The sequence below is a fragment of the Medicago sativa genome, chromosome 8 (assembly GCF_051527215.1).
Source record: "Medicago sativa cultivar Bolivia chromosome 8, Bolivia_mono, whole genome shotgun sequence".
Taxonomy (NCBI): Eukaryota; Viridiplantae; Streptophyta; class Magnoliopsida; order Fabales; family Fabaceae; genus Medicago; species Medicago sativa.
In genome coordinates this window covers 20,478,529-20,491,345 of record NC_140756.1, presented here as the reverse complement: position 1 = coordinate 20,491,345, position 12,817 = coordinate 20,478,529, and the positions used below count along the sequence as shown (strand labels likewise).

The window sequence follows — 12,817 nt, the reverse complement described above, 5'->3', positions numbered from 1 at the left end:
ATGTGTACTTTAGTTTTCCTTTGTGGCTAATAGAAATGAACAAGAATAATTCTTTGTCTAATGAGTAAAATTGGAGGTTTGGCTCTATCATTTCACTTTCTTTGTAAACAGTGAATAATCCGAATAGAAAGAAGTGGTTTATGGCATTATCTCAAGATGAAGAAAGGAAACACTAAATAAGAGGTGTTATATTCTTAATATTTGTGAAAGGTAGTAAAGTGAGAAAATAAAAGATAATTAATTAAAGTATCGTTAGGCCAAATCATATGTGAGGAATGATAAGACATGTAAGGTTTCCTAGAATGAAAAATAGAGCAGAAAGTTACAGTTAATTAAAATAGATAAGGTTGGGAACTAAATTATAGGAACAGACCGATTTTAAATTCAGTTTCAAGCCTGGAATATAAACGTGGAGCTATCTTACAGGAAGATCAGTACACTAGAAAGGCACTTAATATAATGGCAACATTGAATTAGTCAAAGAGGTGCATATCATGGAGAATGTGTGATAGAAATTGTCCTGGTGGCAAGTTAGTGGTTTGAATGAGTGGAAAATTAGTTTTGAACAATCCTATTTAATAGGAGTAATTACTTAAGGCTGGCTAAAACCAATGACGTGAAATAGTAGAATTTATAAATAAAATTTTGACTTAATATAGACTTTATTCATGAAATATGTAATCAATTAAACAATGAATAAATTATTATTGTCCCTTAAAAAAAATATTATTGTCCCATCAAATTGATTAATGAAAATGAGATAAATGGAATAAAATTCTAGTTAATTAATCAAAGTAGCGAACATAAGATTTTTCTTAAAAAAAAAAATTCGCACATTTAATCAATTGTTAAACAACTAAATGACAAATCAAAACAAATCATTTATATAAAATATCGGGATGTTACATTTGTTCTAGACAAAATCTCGTCTATTGGTCTATTTGTGATTGGTATAATGACATCTATCGAGTCATGTAGACTGGCTGTGCAATCTATTGGTGTAGGAGGTGACTCTCGTTAGTTTTATTTTACATTCTTAAAATTTTTGGCATCTTTCCTTGACTAGAACTTTGATTTTTTACGATGTTGGAGGCATGAAAACTGTAAGATTGTATGTTTTACCAAATTTCAGTTCCATAGCCCTGCCGGAACAGCCTACACACCAAAAACCTGCAGCTGCACTAAAATGGGAAGAAACGCACCATATATTTACAAATTTCATCTTTGGTTTTTCTTTTTTAGACTGGACACAACCGGCAACCGGCCGATTTTCCCGGTTTTCCACTGGTTTACGATTTTTTTGCCGGTTCATGACGGTTTTCACGTGCATCGGGACCGAATTAGTGTTCGATTCCTAGTTGAACCGGTTGAACTAGCTAATCCAATTCAGTTTTGACTTATTTGACTTTGACTATGTGTGCTATGTGAAAAATTTCCATTAACGTTGTTCAAAGTTGATGATAGTGTGATATGTGTCGATTTCTGTTTATTTTCATATGATATCTTTAAAGCAAATTATTTTTATATTTTTTAGAGCAAACTATTTTAGTATTTAATTGTATTTATACAAAGTTCTTAAAAAATTGTATTTATTTGAATTTATGCTTTATTAAGTCATTGTTCATCATTAAAAAAAGCTATTATTCATCTTAACAATAAGTTAAAATGTTTTTTTTTTTTTTTACAAAACAATAAGTTAAAATGTTATTATGTTGTTAACCAGTTATACAAAATAACTTGATAGACATTGAAATGTACATATATTAATTAATCAGATTTAGATAATCATAAATGACATATAAGAATTACTTTAGAGGTTGTCACTAAATGTGAGAATGTCAAAGGCCTCGTGCATAAATATAGTATATTTATTATTGAGTATATATAATAATTATATAATATAATAAATCTATAATGAAAAAAATCTAAAATAAATAAATATTTTATTAAAAACTAGCGAAAAGACGAGCACTCAGGTGTCCGTCTTTCTGGTTGTTTTTATTGTGTTAATGTTTGAAAATTATGAACCGTATTTTTTATGAAATTTTGATTTTCATTAAAACTAAACATATAAATGTTTGTTGCTTTCATGTTATAACAAACGAAACTAACTATTATTATCTATTTCAATGACACCAACAATATAACAAAAAAATATAATCTAATTTTTTTTTAACAACACCAACAACAATCTTTATTATAGAAAAAGTTGTTTAAGGGTATAATTGGGATAATGAAAAAGTAAGTATAAATATACTCATCGTGTTTGTTATATTTTATTTAATATTTTTTGTCATATTTTATTTAATATTTAAATTTATTCTTATCTATTTGTTACATGTGTTATTTGTATTGAAAATTGATGGCATTTTTGGAAAGAAAAAAAGTCAGCCCAAAAAAGTTGAAAGAAGTTATTTTCTTTATATAATATAGTATAGATAATGAATGTAGAAGGAAATATATAAATATTTCAGGGATGCTTTTTTTTTTTTACAATAGTATAGGTTAATAGTTAGAGAGTCACATTTTTTGTACCTTTTAATAAAATAAAATAAAAACATTTTTGTACCAGTACGTACGCTAAAAAAAAGGACATACAAAAGAATAGATGAAGACAAATGACAAACCAAAGAAATAATTATTACCAAAGAAATAATTATTGTTGTTCATTCCCTAAAAAATATATATTGTTGTTCATGTTTTCGTTGAATTTCAAAGTGCTAACTGATGTAATTTCTAATTTGTCTAAAAAATAATAGAATGTTGCAAAATTTATGTGATTATTTTTAGAAGAAAAAAATATTTGATAGATAATAAATACATAATAAATGTAATATGAGTTAAAATTTACAATCACTTTGTATTTCTAACATATATAATATTCGTTCTTCATTGGAATGCATGACTCAAATAGTCATATTTAACACATGAATATTGAGGGAGATATGTATTCTTTGCAATATATAGTTGTGATTTGTGCATGTAGTTGATAGCGTTGTTTGTGATTGAAATGCTTGACTCCAAAAATCATGCTTAATTCATGAGAATGAACGAAAATCAATTTTGTGTGATTTATCTAATACTTAGTTGATTTTTTTAAAATTTAAAATTAATGATATATTAATTGTGGTTTTATTTTTTCTTTAATTAATAAAACACGCATTGAATAAGGTCCGCTAGGTTTCGCTATGTTAATTGATTCAGTTAAATTGTCAATCAATTCACAATAACATAAATCATTATAATGACTAGCTTATTATGAGGTCCTTAAAAAAAGTTTAATACGAGGGTTTAAGTTGTTTACTTTTCGGTTCATATTGTATTAACAAAAAAAAGTTACTTATTGAAATTGGGGTTTGGTCGGTCTTGAGAAGAAAAAAATAGTTGTTTGTATTACCTAGTGATGTTTCTTAGATTTACTTATCTACATTGAGATGTTTTCCTATATTTTGAGTGCTTGTATATATAGTCATAACACGGTCGTCTATGTGAAATTGGAGGCTCGTCTCTTGATAAGCCGCAAGTGTACGATTATGTATGTTTTAGTATAAAGGGTTGTTGAATCCATAGAGACCAATTCACAAGTACCGTTATCTGTTGTTTCTTTGTTTATCTAAGGCTAGTTCAAAACTATTTATTTCGCGGGTAAAAATAAAATAATGAATTTAATTTAATAATAACAACGAGAGGCTGGAATGTAGTTTTTGTCGACCGTTGATACTCACAAAACAGTATTTTTATAATTAAAATAAGATAAGTTTCATCAAGGAAAAAAATTAAGTTAAAGATACTGCTTACTCTAACGTACATGGTGCCAGAAATCGAACCTTGTATTTTCTCGCTTTCGCGTGGTACGAATTAAAACTTCGAAGTCATGTTTTGAAAAATAATTAATTCTTACTTGGAAAAGTGATTTTTAGTAGAAAATCAATTTAAAGGTACCGTCGGCTTTCGCGCCCCCATTATCGGATTTTAAGCTTATAATTGCGAGCTTTCGCGTGCACAATTACAATTCTAAAATCTCTTTTTGAAAATATGAATTTTCTAAATTAATTTAAAAAGTGCTTTCGCTGTATTTAAAAATTAATTTCCGAATTTTCCAAAGTCAGATACCTTCTTCACTCTTTCGATGTGAAAGAGGTATCACAACTTTTAATTTGAAAAATATAATTTATTAGAGTATCATTGGTGTGACGGTCCACACCTCCAAACCTATTTATTATGAATTCATATTAAAGAGAAGTAAGAGAAATAAAAAAAATAAAAAAATAAATCAAAGCTCGCTAAGTTGAAAACCTGAAAAGGCGGCTTAGGCTAGCGTTCCGGTGGACTGAAAACCCGAAAGGACAGTCCAGGCAAAAATTAGGGGCACAAAAAAGGAATATATTCCCGGTGGACCGAAAACCCGAAAGGGCGGTCCAGGAAAAAGTTAGGAATTTTCAAAATATACAAAAAAACTGCTGAGGCGTACCAGTGGAAGAACACTTTGCGCCGGTTTACAAATGGCGACTTCTTCCAGACTTTTTGGTTAACAATGGGCTTTATCCCCAGGAGGCATCAGTTGCTACCTTGTACCTGACTTCACCCTGTTGACGGCTCGATTTTGTTCACAATAATATCATCTCCAAGGAAGTTTGCCGAGTGTTTGTACTACGATGTCAGTCCGCTTCCCATCTTACCTGTCTTGTCTCTCTTCTCTCCTTCTCAAACCCTAGTTGTCACCCATTTCTTCTTCTTTTTGTCAGAGGGGTGATTTAGGGTTAATTTTGACCCAAAAATCACTCCTCCGAGTTGTTTTTTCTTCTATCCTAATTGAATAAGTGATTTCACATATTTTCTGTTTTCTTTCATTTGTTTTTGTGATTTTGTCGTCTCTGCACGACTCTGTTTGTTTTGTTTTCCCGTCTTTGTGCGGTGTGTTTTTGATTTTCCGTCTTAGTTCGGTGTTTATTTGATTCAGGTTGAAAGATTAGCTTTGAGCAAGTGCAGATCCGATCAATGACAATGACTTTGGCGTCGTCAATGTTGCAGATCCAGAGACATGAGTATTCCGGAGACTTGAATATAGTCATATTAGTCATATTTATAGGCATAGGTACTTTGCCATTTTATGCTATTAACATGGATGTTGTGAGTTTGTTCACAGATTCATCCTTTTTGTTTTGGGAAATGTTATCTTGTGCCCTCAAGGCACAAGTTAAGAAGCCAAAGATAGAAATATTTTATTGGAAATTGTGCATTCAATATTCTTGAAATTTGAAATCTTATCTTTTCAAGACAAAATTGATTATTTAATTCCATTTTTAGATTCTTAACATGTGCCCTGATGGCACAAGTTAACACTACCCTTTTGTTTTTAGCGAAGTTGAGTTTGTATTATATCGATGTACTCTATCAATTTGAATGAATGAATATCATTTATTTTTGTCAAAAAAAAAAAAACCTGTGATTGATGAATACTCTAAATAAAAGGAAGAGGCCAGAAAGCAATTCTAAGCAATTAAAATCCGAATGGAACAGCGGCAGAAGAAATAATATGAACAACAACAATATTCTTTAATAAGCAATTGGAATCGATAACAGCAAAAGAAATTAATAGGGATTGGGATTGAATGGACACGGCAATGGAAACTAACAAGAATCATACTTACTTTAAAAGCCAATTAGGTCAAGCAATTGGCTTAGCCCTAATTCTATGCTAATTTCCCTCCAAAGTACTTAACCAAAGAGTGCTTTGCAAGCTAATGGGGACTCATTAAATGTTGGTGTGTTGCAAGCTTTTGGTATCTCATTAAATGCTTATTTCAAATTTTGAAATTTGAATTTCCCTCCTATATGCACATGTCATCTTGCCAACTACTTAACTTAATGATTCATTATTACTACTCTTTGTTGTGGCCAATAGAACACTTTCTCTTTGTTCCCTTGCTTCTACCCAATTGTATTTTCTTGCATCCTTATTATTGTAGTTCACTAATAATGAGTTTAACTCCCCGTTCTTCAAACTCACTTCTATGTTATTTTCTCTGCACAAAAATTTCATCTCATCCTTCAAACCCACTACATCCTCATATTTTAAATGTGTCTCACTCTATTAACACAGTACAACACTACCGTCAACAACATCTACGACAAGTTTGAACCTAAGCTTCAATTTGATTGCATGGTGTCTGGTTTTTTTCATCTTTTTTTTTTTCTTTCTCTACGAAGCTTCTTTCTTTCTTTTTGTGATTTAGGTGTTGTGCTACCTGAGTTGGGATTAACCGCATATAGAGGATTTTGATGATGATTGGGGTTCTGTGTTGCATTCAAGGATGGAATTTTCAACCAATCAATGTATTTATAGTACATTAGGGATTTTGATTTCAGATTCTATTCACATTTTCTATTTTTTCAGGATTTTTCATATGTCTTCTTTTGTTTCAAACTATCATCTTTGATTTGTTAATATGGGAAACAAACTTTTTTCACTGTTTAAGGATTTTGCTGTTTTGATTTTTGATTTTTTTTATTCATATTTGATATTTCCTTTTTTTTTTTTAATGATTTTGGAGGATTTTTATAATTTCAAAAATAAAAAATGTTACCATCGATCAGGCACCGTTGGACAGGCCGATATGAAGCTCATTTGTGGGACAAGAATTGTTGGAATGAGTCTCAGAACAAGAAAGGGAGACAAGGTAATTTCATACTCTTTTTCATTGATGAAATTTAAGACCAATATATGATGAAGTTAGCTAATGTTTTAACTTCTTTTCATGTGGCATTTCAATTCTATGGTGGTGATCTTTGTAATGGATTGTTGCAGTCTACCTTGGTACGTAGATACATATTACAATGAAATGAAACCAAAAGAATCATTTATAATTAAGTACTTAGTATTGACCTTGATGTTAAAATTTCAGGTGCTTATGATAATGAGGAGACGGCAGCACATGCTTATGATCTAGCAGCATTGAAATACTGGGGTCAAGATACCATTATTAATTTTCCGGTACTTTCTAAACCACTTTTATGGAGAAAATCAGTTTGGTACATATTTGGGGGTAAGTTGTTTTTGCAGGATATTAATCAACTTGAATTGATTTGAGAAGGTATGTTCTGATCTCATATTTCACCATTGTTTATGGTTAAACCGTTGAGTGGTTATTAGTTTGTTGATTGATTGAATTGTTCTGATATAGTATTTCACTTCTGTTTCTGTTGTTTGGTTTGCTGTTTGATCTTAAATCCTTATATAGTGTCGATCTTATGTTTTACTCTTTTTTATAGTCAAACCCTTGCATGATTATATTGACTAAAAGGTATATACTTATATTGTTCTGATCTTATATTTTACAATGTTGCTTAACCTAATGATGTCTTTAGATTGATGCTTGGAACAACAGTTCCCTGAATTAGCCAAGTGTTGATCATTTATCTTGAGTTCCTTTATTTAGAGTATGCATAGGGGATTTGTGACCGAGACACTCACATCCATCTTCCTGTTTTATTCTGTAGTTGTTTGTCTTTGCGTGTTCAAGTTCAACTGATTTATGTAAAAGATGAAAACAAATAAGCACTTTGATTTTCAATAGAAATTTTGTGCTTCATAGATAGCATAACTGGACAAATATTTTCTAAAAAAAACTACCAGTTTTTTTTTTACTTTAGATAATTTATATATATATACACATGCAGATATGTTTGGCTTATAACATGGTACTGGCATCAGAGGAATGACACTTTTGTTATAAAAAAAGCATAATAATGACACTTATCGAGTTTTTCCTGTGTATAATGTTCTATTGGTGTATTTTGCTCTTCCCTCTGATTTTTTTTATTGAATCAACAAATATAAAGTTATGATAATGCATATGTTGATTTACAAATAATCATTTACTCAAATTGTAACTTAACTATTAAGTATTGTGAATGTTTCTTTGGGGCTTTGGGAATATACTGTTGTTTATGGTGTTTTTGGTTGATATTTTGCAAATCTGATAAAGGCATATACATGTTATGCGTATCTCTGTTGCGTTTTATAAGGGTAAAAGTAGGCTATACTCATTCACATAAACTATGCATGTATCAGTTTTGCAATGTTTTTCATTAGTTGTGTATAAGTTTTTCTGTTAAGTTAAGTTGATGATGAAATGAATTCTCCCTTCTCCATTGCATCTCTATTTTTATGTCTTCTAGATTATTAGGTTGCTTTCAAGTTTTCATGATAAAATTAAAGTGACTTATTATTAACTACCTGTTTTTTTTTTTTTTTGCCACAATTTAGAGACGTTTTTTGTTCTGTAATGCGCGTAAGTTGTACAAAGGACAAGGCATAAAGCTTGGAGCAAAAGCCAGAGGTCGTACTTATGTGCTTTATGTCGTGTTGGACAAATGAGTTCCACGTTCTATTTGGAATGGGCATAACGTTGATCTTTTGCTGATATTTTGATTTCTATGTATATTACTCTTTCCTAATTCATATTATGCTTTAGTACTATGGTTTTGTATTAAGGTTATACTTTTTATTCCAATGCTACTGTTTTTTTTTTTTGACAAGTTTCCAATGCTACTGTTAACTTCCACAAGTTCATTTTTTATTTTTTTTAACACGGCAAGTTCATTTTTATATATAGTTAATATATATTATAGGAAATTTTTCATATGTCTTATCAATTGTAAAAAAAAAAAAAAAAAAAGCATATGGCCAACATTAGCAACAATAATGATTTATGTAGATAAAAAATGAACTGTTAAGCAAAAAATTGAACGCGGATAGACACCATCCTTTTGTTAATACAAGTGTTCAATTAGAAAATAAGCTTAAAACACAGTTTGGATACAGGTTCTGGAACACAAACAAGCACTTAAACTTGCATTTCACTTAAACTGTCACGACAAAGAAAACAATAGTAACTCTTCACTTTTTTTTGTTTTTTGTTTTTTTTAAGTTCTGTGTTTTCATATGGTCAGTTATATGTTGCAATATCAAGGGTTACCTCAAGAGATAGATTGAAGATGCTTATAACGGATCGAAATGATCAATATACCAATGTGACCTCAAATGTAGTATACCAAGAAGTATTTCATAATGTAAGATAAGTTGTGCTAAAAATCAACGATTTTTGTACGCTATTGTGATTTATTGCATTCCGATGGTAGCAAAAATCGTTGAGCATAACCAACTCCCTTATTAATATAGGAAGGGAAAATAATCGTAACTTTAAATGCGCATGTGTAAAGCTGGTAGGACCCGTGCGGAGCACGGGTCGATGGTCTAGTTGAAATTAACTAAATAATTTTAGGTTTGTCCTAACAAAACCCTAGGTTTGCCCTAGTTTTTTTTTATTACTAATTACTAAAATGCCTCCTTTTGGGCGCTAAATTGCATAGCTTTTAGAATGATAAAATGACAAGTATACCCTTCAACCAAAATGTATTTATTAAGATGATCACATGAAACTTATTCTCTCTCATAACATAACTTCTTCTATCTATGTGTCTCTTCTCATAACTAGAGCTTCTTCTATCTCTCTCATAGCCAAAGCTCATTCTTCCTTTTCTCCAAACCCATTTCCAATATTCCCTTCACAAACGCAGACTTTCTTCCTTTCCTATGTTTTTCCATCATGTTGTATTTTTGGTCGTAAATCTCCGATTTTTATGTGAATGAGACTTTAATGATCCAAAATTTTGTTGGAAGACAAGTAAAATCTAGCTAAGTATAATTTCGGTCATGAATGGAACCAAGATGTTCTTGGTCGATTCAACCTTAAAAAAATACTTATTTGAGCTCAACCACATGATTTTTCTACCATGGTGTTGATAATACATAAACATATAACACAACTAATGAGGAAAAACTATTAAATAGAAAACATATTTGCATATTATAACTATTATAAAAAGTTGAATTACAAAAGAAAATTAGCAGCAGAAAAAATGAAACTAGACTCTAATTTTTCACATCTCCAAGGCTTTTTTACACTGTTACACTTGTTTTGAATATTAAGTACCAAAGTACCATTGTTTTCAAATTAAGTACCAAAATGCCACTCTTTTTTGTGACTTTGACAATCCTTCCACTAAATGCATGACATGTGTACTTGGCAAGTGGGAGAATAATTCTGTTTTGTCTTTTGTGTAGCTATTTCATTTGGTTTTCAAATAGTTTTTTTATTTCTTCTTTGTTCCATTTTCATTATACGTTGTTTTTTTTTAAATTTTATTAATTGTTTTGTTATAATAAAAAATGTAATTAAAGTTCCTATTTTATGTAATCATTAATTGAAGTTTTTTAATTGATTAATTAATTAAACTAAATTTTAATTAAATAATTAGTTATTTAATTAGTGATATTAAAGAAAAATGGAAAATAAAATTTGACACATAAAATATATTATAGATTACAATAATTTGACCTTCCAATACACTACTTATCAAAAGAAGAAATTGGTATATAACAACAGATCAATTTCTTTGAGGAACATTAGTATTGTTAGGACATTTTTTCCTGCTGTGTCCCTCATTTCGGCAGATACTACATCTCTTTGGGTGTCTACTACTCTCCCTTTGATCCATTTCAGTATGAATTCGAGCTGACTGCGGACGACCTTTCGGATCCCTCCGCATGATTGGATTGTGGCACAATTCAATTCCATCATACTCTGGCCAGTAGGATTGATGAGGAACTGGTTGAAACTCCACTTGGTAAACGTTGTAAACATATTGTAATGTGTAACAGGGAGACACATACATCATGAAGTCATGGTGAATTTTCGAACAAGCAGCTATAACATGTGAGCAAGGATAATGTAATGCCTGAAATTCACCACAATCACACCATTTTTTGTCAAGGTCTACCATGAATGTGCCTGTTGGTCGGCCGCTTGGTGGACGAACTAACTCTTGAACACTAAAAATACTTTGTCCCCGATTATGAATGTAGACTTGATGAGTGTTTGATATTGCTCGTTCTTTGCTGATGGAAAATTTTTATAGGGACTAAAAATGCTGACGGAAAATTTTATAAGGACTAAAAAGTGTGATTTTATTTTGTAGGGACTAAAAATAAAATTCTGAATATTTATAGGGACCATTTACTTAACTAATCCTTAATTAAATAATTAGTGTTTAATTAAATTTGAATTAACAATTTAATTAATATTTAGTTTAATTAATCAATCATTTATTTATACTTAAATTAAATGAAGAAAAAAGAAAGAAATTAGACGTAATAAACAAAAAAACAAAGAAGGAAGAAAAACTAAAAAACTAAATGTAAACAAAAACAAAAAGAAATTTTACACAAAAAGACAAAACCAACTAATTTTCCTCACTTTTTTTTCTTCTTTCCCACCACTTCTCAATTACAAAAAGAGTGGTACATTGGTACTTAATTAGAAAATAGTGGTATTTTGGTACTTATTTTTCAAAACAGGTGTAACAGTGAAAAAAAGCCCATCTCCAACACCTAACAAAATTAGAGACAAATTTCATACTATTCCATTGCTAATTTTTCATGCTAATTCAACTATTTTTCAAGTATAAAGAAAACTATGATTATGCATAATAACTCACAGTATTCCATGCTGCAAAATCACAAAAAGTTGCTACCAAACAAAACAAAGCAACCACAGTGGTGGTAGCTATTATAACTTTAGCCTTCTTGGAAAACAAACACCTCTTAATCTCTTATGACGTTTAGAACCACCCCAGAAGAGTTTCAGATATGTTTCATTGTCCTTGTTCATGTTTGAGTTGAATCAAGCTTCTTTAACTCTTGCTATATGAGGGACTTGTTCACACATGAGAATCTAAAAAAGTATATATGAAAGAGAGTGTTGGAGGGGAGAGAGAAGCTATGGATGTACAATGAACATGGTATTTGAATTCTTAGAATTTCTTTGATCTTAGTTTTTAGTCGTTTGGGTGAGTCTACCATTGAGGTGATTTATTTAAATCTATTTATTTAGGTTGAATATATTTGTATTTTTTTAGGAAAGATTAATATATTAGTATTGAATTGTCTTTATATGATCATTGAATTTATTGGATACTAAAGTATTCAAATTATTTTTGGTGAATTAAAATATTCAACTTATCACTAATATTGTATAGTTTTTGTTTGACGGACCTGATTGTCTTTAGTTGGATCATGCAATGGTTTGCAAGATACTTCAAAAAAAATCTAATATAAAAACTCTACAAAGAAATCAAATAAAAAACTAGATGCACTAAAGTTGGAAAAGGTAAGCCAAGATTTACTATATTACTTCAAAAAAAATCTAATATAAAAACTCTAAAAAGAAATCAAATAAAAAACTAGATGCACTAAAGTTGGAAAAGGTAAGCTAAGATTTACTATTTTCGACCAAAATTTAGTGTAACTACAAATTTTCAAACACGATGCAAATTAGTAGATGACTAGATGCAAATTAGAAATTGTTCCAGGTGGAGTATTCTCTATTCTCCAATGCCTCATCGAGTTATAGTTCTGTTGTTTGAATTTCCGAGCAATAGTTTGAGCAGGCTTCTTATAATCTAAGTCCCCGTTTGGATTGAGCTTATGAAAAAGAGCTTATGCAAATAAATAAATTGTTATCTTAATTCATAAGTTCTCACTAACGAAAAGTGTACCTTGATAAGTTGTTTTTTCATAAACTACATTAACAAGCTTATACATATACATAAAAGCATATTTATTTGCATAAGTTGTTTTGCACAAGCTCTGAAATAATCTAATCCAAACAAGCCCTAAATCTATGTATAAATCTGTTGTTCCATCTTACTAGATTGCAGGGGTTCTTCTTCTCCTTGGTGTTTTTTAAATCAT

General features: G+C 30.1%; 1 long non-coding RNA gene across 1 annotated transcript; it reads left to right on the top strand.

The window, feature by feature from the left end:
- Window positions 1-6,669: 6,669 nt before the first annotated feature.
- On the top strand, window positions 6,670-8,570 carry LOC146897696 (uncharacterized). Its single transcript, XR_015021339.1, has 2 exons — window positions 6,670-6,817; window positions 6,906-8,570. It is a non-coding gene; the product is annotated as an uncharacterized LOC146897696 (long non-coding RNA).
- The last annotated feature ends 4,247 nt before the right edge of the window (window positions 8,571-12,817 follow it).